Source organism: Conger conger, chromosome 10 (assembly GCF_963514075.1).
Source record: "Conger conger chromosome 10, fConCon1.1, whole genome shotgun sequence".
NCBI classification, from domain to species: domain Eukaryota; kingdom Metazoa; phylum Chordata; class Actinopteri; order Anguilliformes; family Congridae; genus Conger; species Conger conger.
Window position 1 is genome coordinate 20,104,590 of NC_083769.1, and position 27,002 is coordinate 20,131,591.

At 41.2% G+C, this 27,002-nt stretch overlaps 1 protein-coding gene across 8 annotated transcripts in view; it reads left to right on the forward strand.

Moving 5' to 3' along the window:
* Positions 1-27,002, forward strand: part of LOC133139038 (potassium voltage-gated channel subfamily G member 1-like) — a 92,178-nt gene that overhangs the window by 37,014 nt on the left and 28,162 nt on the right. For 3 of the 8 annotated variants that reach the window (XM_061258291.1, XM_061258290.1, XM_061258289.1), the window contains exon 2: positions 10,269-10,377. The exons of the other annotated variants lie outside the window; for them this stretch is intronic. The gene's annotated coding sequence lies outside the window, so the exon portion shown is untranslated. The remainder of the gene's footprint in view (positions 1-10,268; positions 10,378-27,002) is intronic. 8 annotated transcript variants of the gene reach the window in all.

Consider the following 27,002-nt stretch of genomic DNA (forward strand, 5'->3'; position numbering starts at 1 on the left):
TCCCAGCCTCTCGGGAGTGGATTAAACAGAAACGTCGGCCCTATCGGGTATGTAATTAATTTTCCGGGCACAGCTGAAGTGAAACGGTATGTCCGATTCACCTGAACCCGATGCCCAGTCACAAGCTGCCTGCATGTGCCTGGGAAGATAAGGGAATGCAGCAAATCACGAGGAGAGCGCACCACTTCAGGCCTTTGTTTTCCGTGCTGCAACTTAAATATTAAGATGGGAGGAACAAGGAGAACTCCCTGATGTGGCAGGCGCCTTCGCAATTATTGTCCCTTATGTTTTATGTTATTTGCTTATGGTGCGGTTATGTGTGCGGTGGGAGGAATTTGGCTGCATTTTCACCTCTGTTGCCTCGCTGTTGGAAGCCGACACTCATTTTCTGTGATGGTGTAGCGTCAGTTCAATTTAAATAGCTGCAGTTGTTCACCTCCATTACAGTAGATCTCACCTTTATTTGACAAATAATGAGAGAGGACTAATATGCCAGCTGTGTGCAGCAGAATAAATTGGTTTGCCATATTTGGTGGCTGTCATTGTGCAACAAGTATGAAAATCAACATGGCTGTAGATGAGGGTGCTGACCTGCCAATCAAAACCTGCAATTTTGTGCAGGATATGTCATCTCATATATATACTGACAGATTAGAACTGCTCTTTAGAGGGCAGCCTTGATGCGTCAGTGACCACTGTCCGCAGAAGACTACACTGCAAGATTCAAACCACTAGTTAGCCGAAGAATCGGATGGTTCGGTTACAATTTGCAAAGAAGTACCTAAAAGAGCCTGCACTGTTCTGGAAAAAGGTTCAGGGCAGATGCGACGAAGACTGACTTGTACCAGAGTGCTGGCAAGAGAAAAGTGTGGAGGCCAAAGCCCCTCCCAAATCTGTGAAACATGAGGGGTTTGTGGGCATGCATGACTGCCACAGGGACTGGCCTACTTGCCTGATAATGATAATTGATAATAATTGGATAGGCTACAGCAGCAGAAGACCAATACGTCTAAGAAATAGGTGTAATAAATACCTAATAAAGTGCTCACTGAGTGTATAAGATGGATGCCTCAGGCCTTCATCTTCAGTTTTTCTTTAACTGATGGGAAGGACATTTTGTATTTAAACCATTTATTGGGACCATTTTATCTCCTCGTTCAAAGGCCTGCTGAGAAGATTATCATACTTTGTAGAAGAATATGAACATTTTTACTCCGATATCTCAAATACTGTGACGACATCCTGGTCTGCATCTGCACTGTGCTGGCATACCTCCCACTAGTATCAGTGCTGACATTTTAAGGCATTTACTTTGTTTACACAAATGTACTATGTAATCTAACATTGCCTTTGAAATTGTACTTGGGGAATAATTGGCCCTTTACTCTATGTGCAATTCTTAAAAAGAATCAAGTCTCCAGGAAGACAGTTGCGAGAACCCAATATAGACCCACCAAAGTAGATTGTTTCTGGTTTCATGTGACAGTGCTATTGATTAAGCATGCATAGAGACCAAGTCTCTAGCAAGCAGTACCATTGGGGCAAGAGTGATTGCTGCTGTGAGAAAAGTGAGCTCTGATTGAGTCTAGCAAAACTCCTGTAAGTTACCAGAGCCGGTCTCTGATGCCTCAGCAGCTTTCTTAGGGCCTGGAGTTGGTTGATTGCCCCCTTATGTAGTGTGACGTAGACGGAGCTTCGACCACAATGTTGCCCGGGTCGCCCGAGTGGTAATGATGCGAGGTAGCGGTGGGCAGGTGGGCAGGTGGGTGACGGTCGGAACGCAGGTGATAACAAGGCGAGAAAAGCTCCACGGAAGAATGCTGGAAATCTGACCTAGCCACTCCTGACGGAGGCAATGACGCTGTGCTTCCTGCCTGTTTAATCCTAGAGTGTTTCTGCTGTTCCAGGGAAATCACGCCAGCCAGATTTTACCAGTATTCCCCAAAACCTTTTATACCCTGTAGCCTGACGATAATTTTTTGATGTAAACTTTTTGAGTTTGATTGACTTTATCACAGCTTGCTTAGAACACTTTAACTTAGTACTATACTGTGTATTGAATAGAAATCAACACCAATAAGCAATAAGCGTTTGATTATTTCTAATAATGGGTAGCCTGTGTCTCAAATAGATTTGATGAAATCGGCCAAACCAGCTAATAACATATTTCCATTCTGCATATGCTGTTTTGGTGTCTATTTTGGTGTCACATAGACATGAGAGCCGAGTCAAATCAGTCTTTCAAAGAACCTCCAACCTTCAGGTTGTCGGTAGGTTTAATCATTGATATTGGTTATTTTAATTTTTAATTAAAATACTAAATTTGTGGTACTAGATATTTCTGATAACAGTAATTTTATGAGACTAATTACTTTTTGCAGTTATACTGCTACACTACATTAATTGGCGCCCCGGTTTCATAGTGCATGAAATCCCTAGGTTATTTGGCGGCCCATGCGAGGACCCTACAATATTAACACTTTAGTAGACTCATGCCTAAACTCATAAGTAATATTAACATTATTCAGGCCCAAGTGATCAAGCCACAAGGTTCATATTCTATAATATATTTCTGTGGAAAAAAACGTTTCTCAATTGCATCTTCTCAAAAAACCAAATGCTGGCTGCAATCCTATCCCAGAGTGTTAAAACTTCACACGTTGTAATCTCAGGGCTGCATTTTCTTCGAGCATTTATCCACCTGTGCGGTCTAAGACTTTTATTACAATACCACGAATAGATCTGTTATCCTTGTACACAGCCAGACATTTAGTGACTGCTGCCTGTGTGAGTCCTGTGAGGGAATCACATCAAAGTGCGGGCCTGTCTTTGACACTCAGCGGGGCGCTACATCTTCTGACGCTGTTCCGATGTCGTCCTAACGCTGTTAGATCCACAGAGGCGAGTACATATCTCTGGACCCGTGTGTGTGTGTGTGTGTGTGTGTGTGTGTGTGTGTGCATGTGCGCGCTCCCTGAGGGTCTACATGCAGAGACTGGGACAGGAATGAGGCAGCCTCAGTGTGTGCACTGCTCTACACGGGTGTGTTTCACCATGCTGTTTCTCCATCAAGCCAAGTTAAAAGAAGGCTTTTTATCTGTTTACAGATGGCCAAGTCACAGCTCCCCCACTAAAAAATAACATGATTTAGTTTGCTTCTGTAAATTCTGAATTCTCTCTATTGCAAAATGTGTGAGCAAATTTCGTCCCCAAGAATTATGTCCATACAGTGCATAAAATAACCTTGTGATATTTCATATTTTCACAACGAATAAATCACATGGAGCAGTCATCTCGAGTCACAGGTCTGGATTCAATAAATGGTTTCTTAACTTCCTGACTCCCAGTTAAATAGGACTGCAATAGTGGCTGCAACTGACAAAGTGAAGTTTGTTGAGCGATCACCAAAGTTGCTAATTGTGTTTGCAAAGAAATAAAAAGTAACACTTTGCTCATAAGCCATAGTCAAGGATAGCCTGCATATTTATTGAATCCGAACACTAAAATTGTGTTAGAATTGGTCAATGCGTATATTCCCTGCAAATGTGATGTGAGTTGAGGCACCTCTTCTATTGATAATGGGCAGGCAATATCAATATTCCATGGTGTCATGCTAATTAAAAGAAGGAATCATGGCACTGTGAACAGCACGTTACATGTATATCATGACCGAGTACTTAAGGAAGGAATCTCTGGTGATGAGAGCCACATTACACTGCTCTCATCACCAGATCTGTGATTCTTAGCGACTCAAAAGACAGACATTTTGATGAAGGAGGACTGTTCTGGCTCAATGACGTCATTCTTTCTATCTCTCTCGGTTGCCCCAAATGCGTGTCCCAGCAAATAGGTGAGCTCTCCTTTTCATACTTTCTCTATTGATTTTTCCTCAGGTTTTCTCTGTATTGTCACATCTCAGACTTTCATTATTGTGTTCCCTGTCTCGGGGACGTAACTGGAGCTTGTCTGGCCGGACTCAATATGACAGCAAGCGATACGGGGAACAGGGGACGCTGATGTGTAGTCAGACTGAACTTTGGTGAAGAAAACGAGGGAAAGAGTTTGACTGCTTTTCACAGGTCTCCTGAGGAAATGTTATCTCATCAATTCTATTAAAACTAAAAAAAAAGAGAACAGAATTCTGTATCGCGAGCAGCCAGTATAATGGAGAGTCATAGCATGTCAACTCAGGTATGACTGATGATTTCTTGTTGCTTCAAGATACCTCCTCACGTTTTTATTGGGGCCTGGTGCAGGTTAACTGCCATGCATTATGCATGTACGTTTGGCTGTAATACCATATCGAAGACAGTGCTGAGAAGTGTGGCAGTATATTTTCTTGATTTTCTTCATTCTGCAACCAGGAATGTGGCTTATGGTAAAGGTTAAATGAGTTAGAGAAAGATAAATGATTCTCCATATATCACTGTGAACATCATCACAAATAAATAATGGTTATCAGGAAGGGTCTTGAAAACAGACTTGGCATTCTTTACACTTTACAGGTTTATTTAAAGTATTCACTATTAAATCTTGCTGGTATTAAAGGTTTTCTTTGGCAGGAGTTATGATGATTTGTGTTAAAGTGCTGTACTCCATCAGAGTTGTCTAATATCTGGCTTTGCTATTGCTGCTGAATTTCTGGTGAGGAAATATGAATCAACAGCATGTGGAACCCCACCTTAGAAAACATAATCTTCAAAATCTTGAGAAAAAAAAAAAAAGACTACGTACTTTGTATGACTTAGTATTACTGTGACAATTTGCAAAAAAAATAGCTCATCCTGAACATTTGAATTTGAACTTGATTGTAGAATATGCTCTCTCTATTTATAGTGTGGCCTTCTGGCCTGCATTGAGGACTCTTGTTACGTCTTTCTCTCTCCCGCACCCACTCCCTCGCGCATGTATTGCTTTTTTGTTCGTCTGTTCCTTGTAATTGAGAATGGTCTATTTACATACCGTGCCATGCACTCCATAAATCTGGAAGATTGCGAAATGAGAAGAAGACATGGAAAGACCCACAAAAACAAGGTCTGTTCTTTCATCAGATTAGTTCATGTCCGGGTTTCCCACACGGAGGGTGCCGAGCAATTTCAGCCTTGTGCAATGCATAAAGAAAGATTGAAAGATCTACTTTATTAAACCCTGCGGGGTAATTTGTCCTCTGCATTTGACCCGTCCTAGTTACTGAAGAGCAGTGGGCAGCCACAGTGTGGCACTTGGGACCAACCAGGTCTTTGTCAAGGACAAAATCAGGAGCACACCTAACTTAACATGCATGTCTTTGAGTGTGGGAGGAAACCGGAGTACCTGGAGTAATCCCTCACACACCAACAAACAAAAAGGAAGCCGTCTGCCTCATTCTCCGTATTCCCGCATATAGGATCTCATAAGGACTGGCGTTCTGGCTTGCAAGAGCCGGCGTATTGGTCCCTTCGACTTTTCTTGTCTGTTTACATCCGAATTTGCAATTGAAAGCAGCGGGCCAGAAAACAGTAGGTGCGGTTCAGATGGAGACCAATTAAAGCTTACCTCCGCTCCCTCCTCTCTCATAACAAACAGCAAGGCCATGTTGGCATACTGATAGGGGTCTGTCCACCCGGCTCAGCTGCCCGAGGTCCGGGTGCCAGATTTTGCTTGGTGGAATACTAAGCAGATGCGAAGCTGATAGCCGTGTTTACACGGAGCATTCTCAAATAGATGTGATGAAATCGGGCTCTGCCAAGTCAGCCGAACCAGCTAATAACATATTTCCATTCCGCATATGCTGCAGTTCCATTATAAGCGATAAAATAAAAACTTATGGTGTCCATTATACGTCTGAAACCAAGCTATGATAATAGTTTGAGGCTATTGAGCTGCAGGGGGTAAAATGGGGCTCCCATGGATGTACTCTTGGCCCATTGATCACTGAGAAGTCAGATTCAAAAATTCTAAAATGGACTGTCCAGATAATTTTCACAGTGTCAGAATACCCCCCACTAGTGATACATGCAATTGCGAAACATTTTAGAAAGGTATCTTATCCATCTTTTTCCTGTATTGCTTCATTCATTGCATGTGGAATGGTATGTATAATGTATAATGGAATCTTGCCTGCAAGAAGCCACCTCGATATTATTACATGGAGCTTGCTTCCTGTTAGATTTCAGCACTGTGTCATTCTGGAATGGTTTTCTTGGGTTGGGAGCGCGGTTGCACAATACATTATGCTGTTAAAATATAAAATATAAATAATGCATATTTCCTACAGTAAGAGCCTGGTCCTCCATGCCTGAGTCTCACCCCAAACGCATGATGCTTGAGGTTATGCTTTCTTGACGTAGACTAGAGAAGAATGCCATTAACAAAGCAAGGAACCAGGAAATGTTCAAATCATTATTTCTCTTTTACCACTGAGGCAAAACCAATCTTTCATTTACAAAAGCTGCAAGTATTTTATTCCAGTCGCTGTCGAATGTGGCTGGTTTCGTTCATCATTTTGACATTGGCATGCGCATACTTGGGGCTGCTTCAGCCACGTGGTTTCAACACAGACGTCTTGCTTGCTTTCGTCCGGTCCCAAATCGGGTCATTAAAACCGAAATAAAAACTCAACTGAACCGGCGGGAAGATAAATCACAAGCAGTTTCATCAAAACACACCCAGAATGAACCGGCCAAATTCCATTTATTTTTATGACTCAGAAAAGTAACAAATTCCTCATAATTTTCATTGGCTGTCATTTGGCAACCCCAGAGTTCTTCATTGTTGAAATAAATGCTTTAATAAACTGTGTTCAAAGCCTTGCTCATTATGTTTACATAGTCATTAACTTAAATTAATCTCATTGTGCATCACCATTATAGGTGCAGAAATACGCACATATGATTAATTCATGATCCCCATTTCAATGTTTTATGGATAATTTTGTATATTTGCACATTGTAAACATCTATTTTCAGGGAGAAATTTGAAATATTTGGCTAATAAACAGAAAGCAGTACTGTACTGAAGCTATTGTTGCTGTCATAAGATACTATGTTTATATTATATTCATATCACTCCTGAAACAGATATACACTCAGTGAGCACTTTATTAAGTATTTATTAGACTTATTTTTTTTACTTCTGCTGCTGTAGCCTATCTACTTAGAGTTGTGATATGTTGTGTGCTCAGAAACATTTGTTATAATGTGTGGTTATTTGCGTTACTGTCACTTCCCGTCAGCTTTGACCAGTCTGGCCATTCTCCTCTGATGTCTCTCATTAACAAGGCGTTTCCGTCTGCAGAACTGCTGCTCGCTGGATTTTATTATTTTTGTTTTAGTTTTTTGCACCATCGTTTGCAAACTCTAGAGACTAATGTGCATGAAAATCCCAGGAGATCAGCAGATGTTGAGATACTCAAACCACCCTGTCTGCCACCAACAATCATTCCAAGGTCACTTAGATTATATTTTTCCCCATTCTGATAGTTGATGTGAACATTACCTGAAGCTCAATTTCCAGGGCAAATATTCCATTTGTGTTTGAGGCCCACAAAGTTGCCCACTCTGCTTCTAAGGTCTCTGTAAAACCTTTCTATTTTATTACACATTTTGTTATTAGATCTTCTGAAAAGACATGGGATTGAAATTTCTTATTGAAATGGGAATTTAACTAAAGTTCCAATCACAGAGATGCAGGACAGCTTCGCAATTGAAACGCCAGCCCATCAGCAGCATTTGCATGGGATTTAAATTCCCCTTCTCAGCTTCTATCTGTGTTTCAGAGCTTCACATCACCCACCACCTCCCCACCACCACCAGGGGGGATGGCTCATCACTCCTTGCCAGAGGGGTCATCCAAAGTTATGGAGTCATCGCCAAAAACTTTCTATTTTATAACACATTTTGTTATTAAATCTTCCAAACTTTCATTTTGAAGTCAATTTTTGTGTGAACTGCCCCTTTAAACTGCCAAGTTTTTTTTTCATTCAGGACTTTGTTTTGTGCCTCATATTATAACAAAATACTGTCTGTTAGTCTGAATTCACATTTTGTAACTTTGAATACATGCCTATAATTCTGTGACATCACTGATGGCATGGGATTGATTGGCAGTGGGATTCTTCAGAGTGTGTGATATCAGTTGATTTTGAAGGTCCATGTCTTACAAAGCAGTGAATGGAGAATTGTCCAGGACCTGAGCAAATACTTTTACTGTAGTACATAACTGAAAAATGCCCCTGTGAAAACATTCCTTTTTAAAATATTGACATCCCTGCTGTTTCGATGAAAATAAAATCAAGGCCTCCTCCATCAGAGGAGGAAATTACAAGGCACAGAGAGATTGTTAGATATGGAATTGAAAGGAATTAATGCCATAGCTCGTCTGTGGCAGGAAATGCAATATCTCCTAATATGATTTGGCAAGGCTGAGTTAAGTACCCCTACCGATGAGATAGCACAGAGCCAGTTATCAGGCCTGGTGGTAAACACCAACTGTCTATGAGAACAGACGAGAACAATCAGCATTCATCGCTGTGAGCGATAGGATGCAGTGCCACTAGGATCTCCTGCTTATTAGAGGAGCTGTACTTTTGCATTCATGATTTCATGCAGATGGCCCATTTGTTAGGCTCACATAGAGGTGGAAATATGGTCAGAATATATAATAGGATATGTGTTTTTATATTACTGACTGATACCTCTACAATACCTGCAACAGCGTACACTAATTATTTCCATTACCACAGAGTAGAAGCATGGCCTGACAGACCCAAGGCAGCTGTAGCTACTGTATAAAACAATGGAAGACTAATGACATTTTGGAAATAAAAATATTCAGTGAGTTCCAGAATTATTGTTACCCTTAATAAAAATTTTGAAAAAAGGCTGCATATAATAAACAACATGGATAATGATCTATATTTTATGTTCAAACATGGGAAAACGATTTACTTTTATTTCAGTACATTTGCATATTTCAATGTTTTTATTTGGTAATCTCATTTTTCCCTGAAAACCACAGGTGCCAAAATTATTGGCACCCTGAACAATTATTGTAAATAAAATTAAATTGAAATTGGCAATACAATTTTACTTTCATTTAGTTAATGTCAGTCTTAAGGAACTATATTGTATCATTCCATTACTTCCAGTTTCACTAGAGCATAAAAATGAGGTAACATGCATGCAAAATCCCTTTGTGATCCATCAGCATGGGAAAAGCTGGCAATTCAGAAGACACAGATGGCAAAGGTAATGGGTACAAAAACATACAAAATCGGTTAACCATAAGCCCCTTAGCGCTGCAACTGAAATAATAAATGCACCTAAAACATATGGAATGGCTACCAGGAAGAGGACGCTAGTGCATATTATCCCCACAGACAGTAAGGAAGATGGTGAGGGAGGCCATAAGTAACACAAAGATTGCAGTTTAGGAACTGCAGATTGGCTATGAGAATGGGGGAATTACAGGCTCTCTTAGTCCATGGAGACTGCTATAGATTCCTGGGACAGGACTGGTGCTTCACCCTAAACCTTCATTCCTTCTCAAGGTACTCCAGTCTTTAATTTACAACAGTCCATTGTGCCGTGAGCATTTGTCTGCATCAGCAAGATGGAGATGGAGTTGATTTCCTACGATCCCTGCTCTGTCTGGTGAGGGCATTGAGACCAGCTCAGTGATTAATCGGTGGAGCAGCTAGGCCCTGGATGGCTATTTGCCAGAAGACCCCAAAGGTCCCTTGTCACATATCGAACAGACGCCCTGGAAGGGCTTTATACCGGTTTTGAGCGCGAGCAATTCGGATGTGTTTTACTTTGCGGGATACAACTGCTTTGTCTTCTCACTTGCAGAGTTTCCCTGCGCATATAAAATATCTCCACTCAAAGGACCATGGTTACACAATGCCTTGTTAATGAGAGGTCAGAGGAGAATGGCCAGACTGACAGGAAGGCGACAGTCACTAGCATATCCACACATTACAACAGTGGTATGCAGAAGAGCACGGATATAAGTACCTCATAAAGCAGTCACTGAGTGTGCATGCTCGTGTGTCATATAGCTTGTCATTGCTTTTACTTTGAAATGTCCTCATGCTGCTTTACATATTATTGCAAGGGCACTTTACTTAGCAGCTAACAATGTTGTCCAGTACCCTGTGGGATGAAATATTTGCAAAACATTTTTGCACAAGCAAGCCATTTGTCTGTTTGTGTGTACTTACTGGCCATGACCTGTGTGATGCTTTTAACTGTTCCTCTAACATTTACATTTCTTCTCATCGCACACAGTTTCTCAGAATAGAATTTGAGTGGATCATCAAACTCTGTGGCGTACGTGTACGACAGCCGAGGACGGTGGTCTGGAACAGGAAAGGGACTGATGGCTTTGATGCAAGAGGTGGAGTTCAGTTGCAGCTTCTGCCCCCTCATTGTAAAAAGGCAGGAAAAGAATGCACACTGCATTTGCATTACAATATGTTACATTGCTTTCATACGAACAGCCTAGCTTTCAAAACAACAGGCAATCAAAATTCCTGATGAGATTCTTGCACTTGCATACAACTGCGCAGTAATGACAGTCCTTGCATTCCGAATATGTATGATGGTGTTTTGGGTTTATAGCTCCAGGAGACCCATATATATATATATGTATATTACATTCATTCCTCTGAACTACAGTTCTTATTACACTCAGTGAGCACTTTTTTAGGTATTTTATTAGACTTATTGTTTAGATGTATTGGTCTTCTGCTGCTGAACTTAAAAGTTCGAAGCGTTGTGTGTTCAGAGATGCTCTTCTGCATACCATTGTTGTAATGTGTGCTTATTTGCGTTACTGTCACCTTCTTGTCAGCTTTGATCAGTCTAGCCCTTCTCCTCTGACCTCATTAACTGGGGCGACATGGCTCAGGCGGTAAGAGCAGTCGTCTGGCAGTCAGAGGGTTGCCGGTTCGATCCCCGCCAGGGCTGTGTCGAAGTGTCCCTGAGCAAGACACCTAACCCCTAAATGCTCCTGACGAGCTGGTCGGTGCCTTGCATGGCAGCCACCCGCTGTTGGTGTGTGAGTGTGTGTATGAATGGGTGAATGAGAAGCATCACTTGTACAGCACTTTGGATAAAGGCGCTATATAAATGCCAACCATTAACAACACATTTTTGCCCACAGAACTGCTGCTCACTGGATGTTTTTTGTTTTTCACACCATTCTCTGCAAACTCTAGAGACTGTTGTGTGTAAAATCACAGGAGATTAGCAGTTTCTTTGATTCTCCAATCACCTGTCTGGCATCAACACTTAGCTCAAAGTCAAAGATCAAAATTTTTCCCCATTCTGACATTTGGTCTGAACAACTGCTAAACCACTTGACCATGTCAGTATGCTGTTATGCCTGTAGTTACTATCACAATGATTGGCTGATTAATATTTGCATTACCAATCTGGTTTACAGGTTTACCTTATAAATTGCTCACTGAGTGTATATTCAGTTATTCATTATAAGGCTCAGAGTGATTTGTAATGGAAGAAAAGTACATCTACATCCACCTGAGTTACATGAGAGTTATCCCCAAACCAGCTTATCCATCATATACAAATACAAATAATTAAAATAAACAAAGGTTATACAAATCAAATACATAATGATAGAACAAATTGAGTCATGCAGCAAACATGCACATAAATCCACACAGCATACTATAACTTTCCTAAAGTAATTGCATAAGAAGGCAAAGACAACATATTGTTGAACCGCATGAGGGATTATTCCCATCCTTTCTTAATCGATTTACTCCTACAACCAAGCACAGCAAAGTATCACAAGTATCCATTTCAGCCTTTCTTAATCGATTTACTCCTACAACCAAGCACAGCAAAGTATCACAAATATCCATTTCAGCCTTTCTTAATCGATTTACTCCCACAACCAAGCACAGCAAAGTATCACAAGTATCCATTTCAGCCTTTCTTAATCGATTTACTCCCACAACCAAGCACAGCAAAGTATCACAAGTATCCATTTCAGCCTTTCTTAATCGATTTACTCCCACAACCAAGCACAGCAAAGTATCACAAGTATCAATTTCAGCCTACTGTGCAACATTTTCAGTTGCATGGCACACCGTTTTGATCATTAAATAAATTATAAATGCATGTTTGCTTTTTGCAGCAATGGGAGTTTTCTCTGGCTGTTCTCAGACTCCATGGTATACTTAACGAAGACAAATGCAAAATGTTTGAAAATAAGCAAATGAACTGAACTGCACTCAAGCAAGGTCTAGCTACAGCTACAGACAAAATCAATTTGGGGTTGTAAGTGAACTGCACATGGGATTGTATTTATACAGGTATTGTGTTTTATAAATTATTTACAGCACTGATAAACATAAAGAAATACTTGATATTGCTGCTACTATCATACATTATTTACTATCATACATACATTATCATATGATTAAATTGCTGCCTATATATTGCTAAAACTTGCATTTATTTGTAACATCTTCTTAACAGTGCACATCCAAAGTGGAAAAAAACAGCTGCATGCTTTTTTAAAATCTGAATGGCAGCTTCTCTAAGATCACAGCATGTCCTCAGTAAGATCATCCCAGTAAATTAAACCTTGCAATGAACAAAATTGATGGGCCTTCAGTTCAAATGGCAGTTCAAATTGAAGCATACTCTAGGCACCAGGGTGATCAGAAGTGGTGTTGTCTGGTATGTTCCATCAAACACTTGTGTAATATTCTCTTTGCCCTGTTGTTCTTTCACTGACAGCTTTGCCCCTGTAGCCCACCCCACACATTGGAGCTTGGTCTCTCACTAATTATGCAGCAGGTGACCGAATGGTCTGACCACTTAAATCGGCCTCTGTGTTTTCCGAAATCTGATCATCTGCCCCTAGTGGTTGAAGTTAACAGTATGTTCTAATTCCCCAACCAAAACTGAGGCACTCCAACACATGCGTACAAAATATATTTGTGGCTATGCTCAATTAATATTGTTAATGTTACATCGTAGGCCTAACCTTAATTCTAACCCTAACCTCTGTTGTTGCAATTTTTTGCCGTTTGCCCGCAGATTATGTGTAAATACGTCTATTATTTATATAATATAAATATTTATATTTTTTATATCTATTATATGTCTCCTTTCAATCACAGAATGTCATTGTGGGGTGGTGCTTATCCAGGATTCGGTATATGTGAACGGATTTCCAGGGCATGAAAAATCCGTGTGAGATCATGTTGCACATTGATAGGACCTGGTGTTTTACAAGCTGCAGAAATTGTATAATGGTGAGGTGACTCGGTCATCTGATACTGCCCTCATTACTGACTGACCTGTGGCTTTTCTGTTGGGAAAATGGATTTTCCAATGGTGGTGTGTGACGCTGTATGCAAATTTAATTGAACCAAATAGAGTACTCTACCAAATGAGAAAAAAGCTGTGGGAGGCAAGATGTTTTTTTTCACTCAGTAACAAGGTAACCTGCATCCCATCTTCTTATTTAAAAGCTATACTTAGTCACCAACAGAAGTCAATTCTGTGGCTCAATTCTGCCAGGCAGAACTCACTTATAGAAATGGAGCTGAATAATTTCCAATTTCATCAATTTTACAAATTTGGTATGGCTCTATCTAGGAGAGGGAATGTGGGTAGTCGGGGCCATGCCTACTGGTTAAGTAGGCCCACACATCTGGGTTGATTTACCTCAAGGGTTTAAAAGTATGCTTTGCCCAGTAAGTGTTTGAGACTGGGGAAATTTTTTTTCCTATGCCCAGAGTAGAAAGAGTCTCTCTCTCTCTCTCTCTCTCTCTCTCTCTCTCTCTCTCTCTCTCTCTCTCTCTCTCTCTCTCACTCTCTCACTCTCTCACTCTCTCACTCTCTCACTCTCTCACTCCATTCGGCCTGGTCTCACACTAATTCCATGACAGGTGACCGAATGTTTTGACCATCGGCCTCTGTGTTCCGAAATCTAATCATCTGCCCCTTGCTGTTGAAGTTAACAGTATGTTCTAATTCCCAAACCAAAACTGAGGCACTCGAAAGCTTGTATACAAAACATTTCTGGGTCTCTATGCTCAATTAATATTGTTAACGTTACCCTTAACCCTAACCCTAACCATAACCTCTGTTGCTGAAAATGTTTTTCTGTTTGCCCACGGATTATGTGTAAATACATCTATTTTATATCTATTATATTTCTCCTTGCAATTGCAGAATCTCTTCGTGAGGTGGCGTTTTTTTAAATGCAGTTTAATTGCATTTATCGCGTCTGTATCCAGCTGTGTTCTCCTTCCCCAGGGTGTGTCATGGCATGAGACATAAATCTTTTGAGGATTTTCTAAAACGTGCACACCATCTTTATTTGAAATTAAATTAATTTAACTCTTGTGATACTTATCACAGTAATGCTTGGCCAAGGGGAAAAAGTCTGCTAAACCTTATTTAGAGAAGATTCATGTTAGGATTCTGCAATGACAGCAATGTACGTACGCATAATTTTTAGCATTTGTAATTTGTGCATTTTATTTCTACACTTCTAGATTTCAACTGAAGGCTAAAATGATTTGATATTTACACTAAATAAAGGCAGTAGCCGCATGTTTCAGTTGTGCAACGGTAAGCAACAAGATCGTTTATTGATATTCCCTTTTACTGTTCATAAACTGATATTTCATGTTACTACACAGCAAGGGTGAGGCTAAATTGCACATAAAAGCCAATAATTATTTATCTTATATGTTTCAGTCCAGGTTTCCATATCATAATTTTTGGCTTCCTGAACATTTCGCCAAAATAACGGTAAACATTCCCTTCCAGAACATTCCTGGAAAGTTATGCTAAATGTTCCCACCATGTATAAATGTACAGCGCCTTGGATGTTCCCGGAAGATTACATTTCACTCACAAGAAACCTAGAAGGAAGTGTCTTGTTATTGAGCGTGATTGAGTTTTGACAATCCAGTTAAATGTATAACCTGCATTGTGTATGTTCATTTTAACAAGAAAGTGGAAAGATCTGCCATTTCAATACCTTGTCAAAACCTTCTGAAAATGATGTTGTCTCTGTCCTCCATGATGTTGAAAAATAGGCATGGATTTTACAATTCCATTTTATATGACATACCTAGAACTTTTTTCTGTGACTTTGACAAACATGTCTTATGTTCTTGAGATCCCTCTCCCTCTATGGCTAAATTGAAATTTTTCCTAGCCAACCTCATAGTCTCAGTAGCTCCTAGATCAATGCAATCTGCTTAAAATGAAGGACCAGATAGAAATATGAAATATTCTGTGAAATAAAATGTGTTACATAAGTTCACACCTTTACCCCTATACTTCTTCCATTAATATGGAAACTTGGTCGCGGTTTCTGTGCCGTAATCTAAAACTGGAGGAATCATCATCAGCTGGAATGGCCAGACAAATATTGCTTATTGATCAGAACTTTTACTATGGATGAAATGATGTCAGGTTATCTGTGCAGTAGCACTTATGTTCTTTTACATTACATTATTAATTGTAATAATTGTTTGTTCATGGGTCCTCTGTGCCTTCTTGGTGATATCACACTTTTGTATTCCTGAGATTAACACTGATCTTCATCACTTCAGTAAATTTCTCTGATTAAGAGCGTATTCGAATGATTACAATGTGATTTAATGTTAGGGAGTTATTTTTTTTTCCTTTTCCCCATTGCCTACACACTTGATATGTGTCGACTTTATTTTAATCTGAACTTTTCATATTTTTACCAAGAGTGAGGATGGTCATGTTGCTTTGAGAAATCGTGGGTTTATCCTGTCGAGAATCAAAAGAACCTTAGGCAGTTTTTGGCCTACATACAACTTCACGTCTGTTTTCAAAACAGCTGCTGTTCACGTTCCAGGGAACTGTCATTAGCAGTTTCAGTGAGACAGCAAGAAAGTAATGTAAAGAGTCTGGATGAACATAACAAATACATGTAAATCCGCTTCTCTTGGTCGATAGGCTTTGTATGTAGCTTGCTCACAACTACACACTTTGCCACGGGTTCAGATTTAAGAACAATTGCTGATCATGTTCCAGAGAACTGTCATTGCTTTCTATTAAATATTCTGCAGGTGTTGCACAACATTGCCTTAGAAAAATCACAGCAATGTCACAGCTGTTCTCACCATCAAATCCTTGCTTTGGGAATTTTGCGTCATTTTATAACGTCTGGTTGAAAGGCGCAGCTCGCCGCTATTCATTCGATATCGATTTTGCATGTAGGATTTCTTGATTTTTCAAAAGGAACTCATAGCTGGATTCGAGTTGTGGAAGCTCTAGGGATTACTGCCTTTTCAACATCAATACATACCAAATAAACCCCCAATTAAATCTCCATATTAGCTGCTGCAGATTCACTTTAGAATGGGAAGATGAAAAGGGCTGTAAAGGAGGCTGGCTTTCTTTTACTGCTGAATGTACTGCTCATTGTTTACTTTCCTGATTTAATTTACTGTAATTCCACAAGATCTGCACAGTAGAATTGTAATTTGCATTCAGGATTTCCTTTATTTACAGCTGTGAGCTGCAACTAGGTAGTATCCCACAATTTGTTTTATACCTGAGGAATTCCACCAACGCTATGAAAGGTATATATAAATCCTACAATAATTATCTTGAATATTCATGAAATCAATATAAATTAAAACAATATACAGTAACACAATCCATCAAATAACCCACATAGTGTATACTCAGGGGCAAAATAATTCTGATGGCAAAAGGGGGCCCTACCTGGCAGTAGATAGGTGTACCACTTTTTTTAAAGGTGTTTATGTTCTGTGTGTTTTTATTTAGTGTACCTTTTCTGAAGGTTTGCGTAGTTCCTTGTGCATGTAGGCAGATATTTTTATTTAACCTCTATTTGACCCGGTTTGTCTCATTGATATTTAAAATCTCTTTTGCATGAGAGACCTGGCCAGGGTATAAATTACGCTTTGCTGCTTGCAAAGTTTGCAAGTTTCATGGCTGTAATGCTACTGTATATTGCCATTATAAGTCATACATGCTTATGCATGGTGTGATGAGAGACAAATGCATGTGTGAAATCACACAGGCCTAACCACTTTAATCCTGGAATTCATTGCATGCTCTGCAGCAGGCTAATTCAGCTAATCACAGCTATATTAACATTCATGAAATGTGAAAGATGTTTAATGAGTGGAGAGGACTTATCTTTGTGGCACAAACATGCAGGCGTTTGAGCTAACGTGCATAGAGCCTTGTAGGACACTGCGAAAGGGAAAGGGAGGGGGCTATGAGGGGAAAGATTTTTATCACCAGCACTGTGTCTTGCATGTTTATCACAAAAGGCTGGCAGGAAAAGGAGAATCAGAATCGCACGACCGTCTCACTTTCAGGGGGAGCCTCTGTTGTGCTGCTCTGTTACTTGGCTCAGCACTTTGGATAAATCATAGCAATGACTGTCCTTGCTTGGGGAGGGGGTCTGGGCCCATGCTGATAATTTATACCTAAATGGTTATTAACATGGACTGCAGTCATGGAAAAAATCATATTTCTCATCTCAGATTTTGTCTTATGAATGCATGTGTAGTTGCAACGGCATTAACTGTTGTGGAAGCAATCAGGGTGGAACCCCAGTGGTGGAACAAACTTCCCAAGGTAGTCAGGACAGCAGAATCGTACTATATACTGTATATGCTATGATCATATCCTATACGGACTCCATCTTGGCTCCAGCTGCATACCCAGGCACTTATTCACACTGTGGTATTTTTATGGTTTCAGGTTATGATTTTATGGTTTTATGTTCCTGCTCTTTGAGTTTGCTATGGACATCTGTATGTCTTCAGAATTTGCAGTTTTGATCTCGGTTTGCACACTTAAGTTTGTGATGTTTCATCTACGTATAGTCATATTGTTAGCCAGGTCTACCTTTATTGCTCTCATTAATCAGATGAATACACTTCCCTTTCTCCTACATTATACACTTTCTTTTATGGTAGATTTGGATAATTTGATACCTCTACTGTAACTTTATTTCTGAGAGTGGAAGATGCCAGAGGAGAACAGAGCAAAATTAATGCAGTGTAATGTGCTTAACAAATCTGGTGCTATCCAACAGTTTGGCGACTTTCCATAGGGATGTAGGTGTCCATGAAGCCTTGGGGCCAGCTTGTAGGCATGAGTGAACAGCAACAGAGGCATCAGCCAAGGCTGAGGGCGCTTCAGCGGAAACCAAAAGACCGGCTTCTCATTTCACAGGCAGGTGTGACTGCTGTACCCTCAAGTGCAAAAAACACTTAACCATTGAACCCAAGGGCTTAACCTCCAGTCAGAATCTACCTAAGTAGGTAGCTCTATGAGGTGTAAAGGTGTCTCTGGTGAAGTTAACATAATGGGTATGATGTACATCTGGCTGTGTGCCTCCGCACCGCTCTTGTCAGAAACGTGGTTTGGGAGTAGTCCAGGAGGATGGGGAGGGGTGAGTCTGGGTACTTTTTCGACACGCCTGCGGCTGGTCATTAAGCAGAGCTTCAGAGCGGAGCTGCATCTGTTAGCTCCTGGGAGCCGATAAGAGATTATCAGGGAAGTTGTGAGCAGTGTCTTGAGGGGTTCCGTCATTGCTGGGGACAGACTGCCTCTCCTGCTGGAGGCAGGTGGGGGTTGGTTCGGATTTCAGGAAACCCTTGCTGCCTTTGACTAAATTAAGATTTTTTCCACAAAGCCTCCGTGGGAAGTGTTTTGAGTGATAGATTGAATACTAGGAACCTACACCCCTCTTACTTTAAATAATGGTATCAGACAGTCCTCAAATTAACATTCATCATTAAATTGCTTGCGACGGTAGATGAAACTCGAGTGAAGCACTGCCATTATATATTTGCTGCACAGATGGTCTTACCCAGTGTCATTTACATTTTTTGTTATTTATTTTTATTATATATTGTATTGATGCAGCTGGCCACAAAGGTACTTATTTATTTTGCCTGAGGGTAGAACAGCATTCACAAAATGAAATAATTAAAAAACCTGAACACTTCACTTGAACTAAATGCCATTAAATGTAAATCACATTGTGCCATGCCATCTTATGAGAAGTGTCATAACACTATAATTGTATATTCTGTGTTTGGTAAAGCAAATCCAAAGTAACTGATTATAAGTGAATGGTACATACTTTATATTGCTAGAGCATTTGTCATAGGCTATAATACGTTATTATGTGGAAGCATTGTGTAGGCTTAATGGCATATAATTTAGTTTAGCAATACCCATTTCCCTACATCGTCACCCTGACCCGCTACTTCATATTGTTCGTTCTGTGTGCCCTGACACACAGTACAGTATAGCATGTTATGCTGCAGAATTACAGAATCCTCATGCTTAACTGCTCGAAATGATGTCTAGCTGTTTTCCTCTTTTGCGCTTGCATTATTACAGTATTAGAGTAGCACAGCCTGTGCTATGTGAGGTACTATGATACTATGATACCACCTTTAAGTGCAGTAAGCAACATCATGAATAAAACATGCGGACGGGGCCCGTCAACATGTGTAATGCCATCACTTTGGGTAAATGACCTGGAGGCGTAAAGGAGGAAGAAGAGGGGGCAAGAGCTGAAGAGCTGTGGAAAGGGCAGGTGAACAGAGACCAGACACACGGAGGAAGGTAAAACTGGCAACAGGTAGACACTCGAAGAGAATAGAAAATGAGTTTTAACATGTTTTTTCATTTTCTTCTTTGAGATTGCAAAAGGCAGTGTTGTTTAATTTCATGTGCAGTGGTGTTGTCTTGAGATGAAATTGTCTTTCGATATACACACTGCAGTTATGATGCATGACATTTTATTGACTTTAATAAATGTTACTAAATATGTTACTAAAATGTGTTAACTTAATAGGTGGCCAGGGGAACCCTGAGTGTGAAGACATAAAAGGTTACATTATGCATTATTGAGATAATACGGGTACGTATATAACTTAGCAACATAATGTATTCTGACTGACAGAATTTCTCGCATTGCCAACTAAGCACTTGCAGCATTATACTCAATTAGTTAATGCTGAACTAAAAATAAATGGCATATTATTTAATGAAGTATAATGCATTTATTAAGGCTTTATTGAGTATATATAATGCTGCCATGGTATAAAGTCTCACCCAATATTTTTAATGATGTAAAGTAAGGATAAAAAAGAAAAGCAAATTCCATCATAAAAGCATGTTAAAACACCTGTTTCTATTGAAGGTGTGAAAATGGGACAGCTGCAGTTGAACGTGCGCAGAATCGCGTGTGGTCACTCAAAGGACCTGGTCTAAATGCAGCAGTTCTCGCTGCACTTTATATGCAACGCAGTGCTTATTTAAAAGGGAAATATTCAAATGAAATGCGACTGAACTTTGGTCTGCCCTCTTGTGAAAGCGGTGGGGTGGATACAGTTGGCTCTGTGCATCCTCATTAAAAGATTAGTCAGGCAATGGAGCGAAGTTAATTGACTAAAATTGACTTCCTCTAAACATGAATTAAGAGACGGTGGTGGCGGAAATTCTCTGAAAGGCAGGTGAATCGATAAGGCGTAACAGCCACGAACATGGGCCATGTTGTTTTGGTGAGATAATGCTCACTAACCAATATCCGTACGTGCTCAGAATAGCAAAAAGATGATAGTGTTGTTTGTTTTTTTGCCAGCCTTTCCTTAACACACAGTTACAAATAACAAATGCTGGACAACATTTTTGCCAAAAAAATTAATGCCATGCTGTAGCGAATTATCATAATTAAAAATCCTTGGACAAATACCTGTGCTTTATGGTGTTTTTCTGGAAACAATAAGCCCGTCCAGAAACTAGGAATGGAGTTCTCAAAAATTGTCTTTCACACTATAAACCATAACAAATTTTGACACTTTGAGTAAACTGAATTCCTTGAACCATATGACGTGAGAAATCTGTTCTGGTCATCAATTCTTTTTTTTATTGAGTTATGTATACAGACTTTTTTAAAGTAGCGATAACTCATATTATCATGTCATACTGTTTAACATTAGTGCTTTGCAGAATGTGACCTTCACATCTTCCGCTGAGCTGTGCTCAGCCAGCGCTAGCATTGCTGTGCTAATGTCCAGATCAGGTCCATTTCTGCGGAGGGGAAAAGTGTGGCCGGCTGTCTCTGCACAATGCAACACTTTACACCTCACATTTCACAAACCCCTCAGATCCCAGACCTCCTCACGTCAACCCAGCACTAGCAGGTAACACTTGATGATTCCAGCTCAGAGACCGTTTGAAGTGTAACTAGGAGAAATAAAGGGCACTGATTGCTGGGCGAGTGTCTGGAGCAGGGAGCTTTATGATGGAAAATGGAAATGTCTCCTATTAAAGGGCACTAGCAGCTGGATAAGTGGTGAGGGGATTCCTGTCTTTAAAAAAAGGCATTAGGAAGGAATTGCTATTGGTGGTTGACTTCCAGGGCATTCAGAAATGGTTAATGCCAAATACACATAGAGTGCAGGCAGTTTAATCCACAGCATACAGGAACAGAGAGTTGTCAATGTGTGAAACAATTTTGCAACAATCATGTACAGTAGTAGAGGCAGATGCCCTCAGCTGTAAATCCAGGCTCGGTGCAGTTCTGGATACGCTCTAGTTTGTAGGTAGATCCACTGAATGGCCTGTCTTGGTCTTTTTTCTTGTGTTCCTATGTTCAGGACAGACACCGACAAGAAAGCACAGGCCCACCTTAGACGACTGGAACACGAATCAGAATCAAATTCTTCCCTAGTTATCACTGTCAATACAATGTTGTAAAGAGCAGCCGGGTTTCAGCAGAACCAGAAGGTATAGGTGTAGAGAGGGACTGTGGAGGGTCAGTGGAGGGAGAGAAGGAGGCCGCGAGGGGAGACCAGGGGCTGATCGACGTGTGGTGTGTGAGCCCAGCTGTGGTGGAAGGCCAGAGGGCACAAGCAGGTGGGTTGCTGCGGTTCGCGTGTTTGGTTCTGGGCTTTGGAAGGGGGACACAGACTGTGACTGGTGGCCAGAGTGGCGAGATGCCAGAGGAGTCGCTTGCTCGTCGATGGGGGCGGAGAACACCAGCTGGGTGGGGTTGGGTTTGTGGAGGAGTTCGAGCAGTTGGATGCTGTTGGCTGGGAGGCAAGCCACAATGAATCTATGGCAAGCCAAGAGGGACAGTACCAGCAACTGGACTGTATGAATTTGAGTGGAGTACTATAGAGTTGGACACAACCTGAATCGTCTAATATTTTGCTAAATTTTGACTAAATTTTGATTTTATCTTTTAGATATATACATTTATCAGCTGTTTAGTCTCACTCAGTCACAGCATGAATCAGATCATTTGAATCATGTTGATGCTTTTTCACACTGTTTGTATGAGTGGTTCTTGCATGAGGCCCATTGTCTCAAGAAATACTCACTCATTTTTCATTAAAGTGTACCATCCTTGCCTTGAGCCAGGACCACGGATGGTAAATAATTAAAAATAAGCTGGTGGATAAATGTGTATTCTGCTAAATCGTTCAAAGGATATATCTTTTTAATTTGGCTAGAGGTTAAAAGCAGGTAATAACAAGTCCTTGGCTTTGGTTTTCTAGTTAGGTTTGCAGTATGAAAAATGCTTCAATTTCTTTGCTAGCCATTTCAAATCAATCACAGCTGGTGTTAGTTAATCCACAACTTTTAAGAAACATGGTACTTGGTGAAAGGGCAATGTAATATTACCAAGTCCTACAAGCTCAGTGCTGTACAATACAGCAATGAGCCAAAACATTACGACCACTCACAGATTAAGCGAATAATGTTGATTATCACATAACAACAGTCCAGTGGTGATGACCTACCAACAGTGGTCCGAGGAGGGATAAACCACAAACCGGAGACAGGGTGTTAGGTGCCCAAGGCTCATCGATATGTGAGGGCAACGAAGGCTACCATATCTGGGCCGAACCAACCCAAGGGCTACTGTGGCACGAGTCTTTATGATGATGGTTACAGGAGGAATGTGTCACAACACATAGTGCAGCGCACCCTGCTGCGTATGGGGCTGCATAGCCGCAGACCGGTCAGAGTGCCCATGCTAACCCCTGTCCACCATCGAAAGGGCCTACAATGGGCACGCATGTGTCGGAACTGGACCTTGGAGCAATGGAAGAAGGTTGCCTGGTCCGAAGAGACCGGTTTTCTTTTAGATCATGTTGACAGCCAGGAACGTGTTCGCCGTTTCCCGGGGGAACAGATAGCATCAGGATGCACTGTGTGAAGAAGATAAGCCAGTGGAGGGAGTGGTGTGATGCTCTGGGCAATGTTCTGCTGGGAAACCCTGGGTCCATGCATTCATGTGGAAGACAATTGAACATTGTTGAGGACCTCGTACACCCCTTAACAGCAATAGTATCCCTGATGGCAGTGGCCTTTTTCAGCAGGTTAATTCGCCCCTCCACACTGGACAAATTGTTCGGGAATGGTTTGAGGAACATGACAGAGTTCAAAGTGTTGCCCTGACCTCCAAATTACCCAGATCTCAATCTTATTGAGCGGAGTGGGATGTTCTGGAACAACAAGTCCGATCCACAGCAGCTCCACCTCACAACCTTAAAGGATCTGCTGCTAATGTCTTGGTGCCAGATTCCACAGGGCACCTTCAGTGTTCTTATAGAGTCCATGCCTCTGCAGGTCAGAGCTGTTTGGGTGGCACATGGAGGACTTTAATGTTTTGGCTCATCGGTGTATAGTTATAGAGGGCAACATAGTGTAGGTCAACACAGGAAAATAATCTATGAAAAACCAATTCCAGTAGAATAGTTGTAACTGTAAGAGAGCACATTAGAGTTGGTCACTGTGAGTGTTGCTGAGTATTTCCCTCAAGATTTGTCACAGCAGCTGAGATTATATTGTAAAGCACAGTGTAGAGGTGCACAGCGGTGACCCCTACAGGAAAGGTGAGGCATGGCGGCATACAGATTGATAGGCATGACATGTGATGAGTCATTTTCAGGCAGGCATTTTCAGTTCCAGCGCGTGACCACTGTTCCGTGATTTTGTCTCAACATTTACACTTGCAGCACAAGTGTCAGATTATCCCCCCGCCCCCTTGTAGATGTGAGACCACAGCCAATTCGCTGGGTTGTGTGTGTGGACAAGAAGGGAAGGTCGTGAACCGCATGGAGAGGAGTATCGCAGAACACACACACACACACAGGCACACACACACTTACACATGACACACACCACATAGCCCTCTGTTACAAAAGTGCTATTCAGGCACTGAAATTAACCTGCCTTGTGAACGAGTTCAATCAGAAACCCAGTACATTGAGCAGAGTGAACAGGCTCTTCTCTTTCTTTTGTTCCACTCGCTGTGCGGTCAGACCTCCGAGACAAACCCAGGAGCCGAAGGCACGTCTATCAGAAGACGGTTTTGTCTGGCCTCCGATCCGTCCGGTCCGTGGGCTAGGCAGACCTCAGAGGAATTTTCCATGGTGGAAAGAAGCTCTTTGTCTTTTGCTGCCAGTTGGTGTAATACACAGTTCGATATAGATAAGGTAAAATATAGATAAGCTAAGGCTCAGGCTTCTGTTACACTGATTGTCACTTAATGGGACATCACACCTTTGCCTTGATGGCATTTGCTGGATAACAGCTCTCTGTCGGTGTGCGTGTGTGTGTGTGTGTGTGTAGGGGAGGGTGAGAGAGGCTCTGTGCAGCAAAGAAACTTTGAGACAAATATAAACCGAGTGAATCAGCGGTCAGCGGAGAGGCGATTATTCCTGCTTTCAAGAGGGAATCCTCTCCTTAGCGGCCACCGGTTGCTATGGATTTCTCTGAGAAGCTCTCAGAATAATCGCGCTTCCCACCGCTGATGTCAGCCACTCGGAGCAGCCGTAGCCTGTTGCTCGCGATCGCGGACGAACCCGCTGTGGCTCCGGCTCCGCGGCATCCCGCTTGCTCCGGCGGGAGAGAGGGGAGCGGCAGGCGCGCTTGCGCTCTCTCTCCGCTTTCCGTGGGCAAGCCCTCGGCTTTTCTCCTGACAAAAAAACAAAAGAAAAAAGAAAAAAATTGAAGAAGAAGAAGAAGAAACTGACTGCTCAGATCCGCAGGTTCTCATTCGTGGTGCGGTGAGTATTGTCTTCTGCTTGCTGCCTGAGTTGAGCTCTGGTCTTCATTTGGACTTTGAGGCACTGAACGCTTTGGACATTGTGAAAGAAAAAAGGTAACTGCCCTTTTTTATTCTTTTTCTGATGTACTTCTCCTTGGACATGGATGGACTCCTTAAATACATGTAAACAGTCTTTTATTTTATTTAGTACCATGATGCTTTTAATATTTGTTTCATAAAAGTGTATGAGAAGACAAAATGCAGAGTGGAAATGTGTTTGGTTAAAAGGCGAGACGGAGGCTTTTTAAATGTCTGACTGAGCAGGAGATGTCCCATGTCTTTCCAGGACGGTTTTCTTCTGTTTGTTTTTTGTTGATGGAGACGGGGTTCTGTGACCACCTTTGGGCAGTGTTGGACTGAGCTTTTTCAGATTGAAGAGAGAGATAGTGGCTTTCACGTGGGTCTGAATTAGCACCCACACTGAGATGAAAGTGTGTTTGGATTCTTGCCACTGTGTATTTCTCTGGTCTTATCAGGAGTGTGCTCCCGAGATCAACTGGTTATATTGCTGTATGCTGGTGGGGGGGGTGGGGGGGGGGGGGGGTGTTGTTGGGGCGGGGGGGTTCTAGAGAAAATGCAGTGGAAATCGCTCTGAAATGAGTTCCAATTTTATTATTATTTTGTCATGGATGTGTCAATATTATCTCAAATATAGACACTTAAGCATGCCTTTTGCCTGCCAAACCTACAGAACAGAAGAGACATGAACTGGCTTCAGCTCAACCGCAGTAGAAATGCTTAGACAATAACAGATGAATTACCGTACCTGATTTTATTGTCATTAGACAATATTCTGTTTAAAAGAGAATCTTATTTTGTTTACAATTTCTTCTGTTTAGTCTGCATTACTCACATGCCCTGTTGGAGTGAAATTGAAGCTTATGTTTGATATCAACACTTGCGTTTGCATTTCAGTCAAGGATAGAACATTGGTACTGTCTGACTGACGGCAGAACACTGGATCTAATGAGACCCCCAGCACAATAAGTTTGCATTCCGGTGGACACATTACCCTTTCATGCTGTGCGATACCCATGTATTTTATCTTCTGTCGCACTGATGTAAAAATGAGGCTTCGTTAAACAGAATAATCATAAACTGTCGCCACACCAGTACTGAGCCACGCGATGATACTGTATGAAAGGGATAATGATGACAGGTATTTTCTTTCAGACATTTTGATTTATTTTCATATTTGCATTTTAACAAATTGACAAAAAAAAAACTTAAGTTGAACAAAAGTTCAACATTAAACATTTTACACAGCACTTGGAAAAAGTATTTTTATAAAAAGATACTGAAAAGATAACTGATAATTATGAGGATTTACGCTTGTGCAAAAGGTCTTGTTCCATCAAATAAAAGCAAAAGGCATGCATGTTAGTCACCCTGCAGTTCCTGTCTGTTGTCCATGGAGAGAGAAAGAGAGAGAGACTCTTTGTCAAAGAGCAAGATGCTCCTGCATTGTGTTACATGTGAAGCTTAAGACATGATACTCCTTCACTGTGGAATGTAGTTCAGGAACTCCCCTCTAGAATAAGGAGCTTACTGGTTGCCCCTAGTTACTTCATTCATTTAGGGATTCCGATCTGTTTAAATGAGTGCATCGGGTCTTTTAATGAGAGCAGCTGGCAAATGACCTCTTTAGCCACACAAGCCTATGATTAATTTTATATATATTATGTATGTATTTGAATTGTATGATATTTTGTATTAGCATTATTTATACTCTTCCACTTTATTAGGTACACTTGTCTAGTCCCAGGCAGAAACCCCTTTTGCCTCCAGAAGGGTCTGATATCTTCATGGTAATGGATTAATGGATCACATAGATCCATAGCATCATAGTCCCTGCA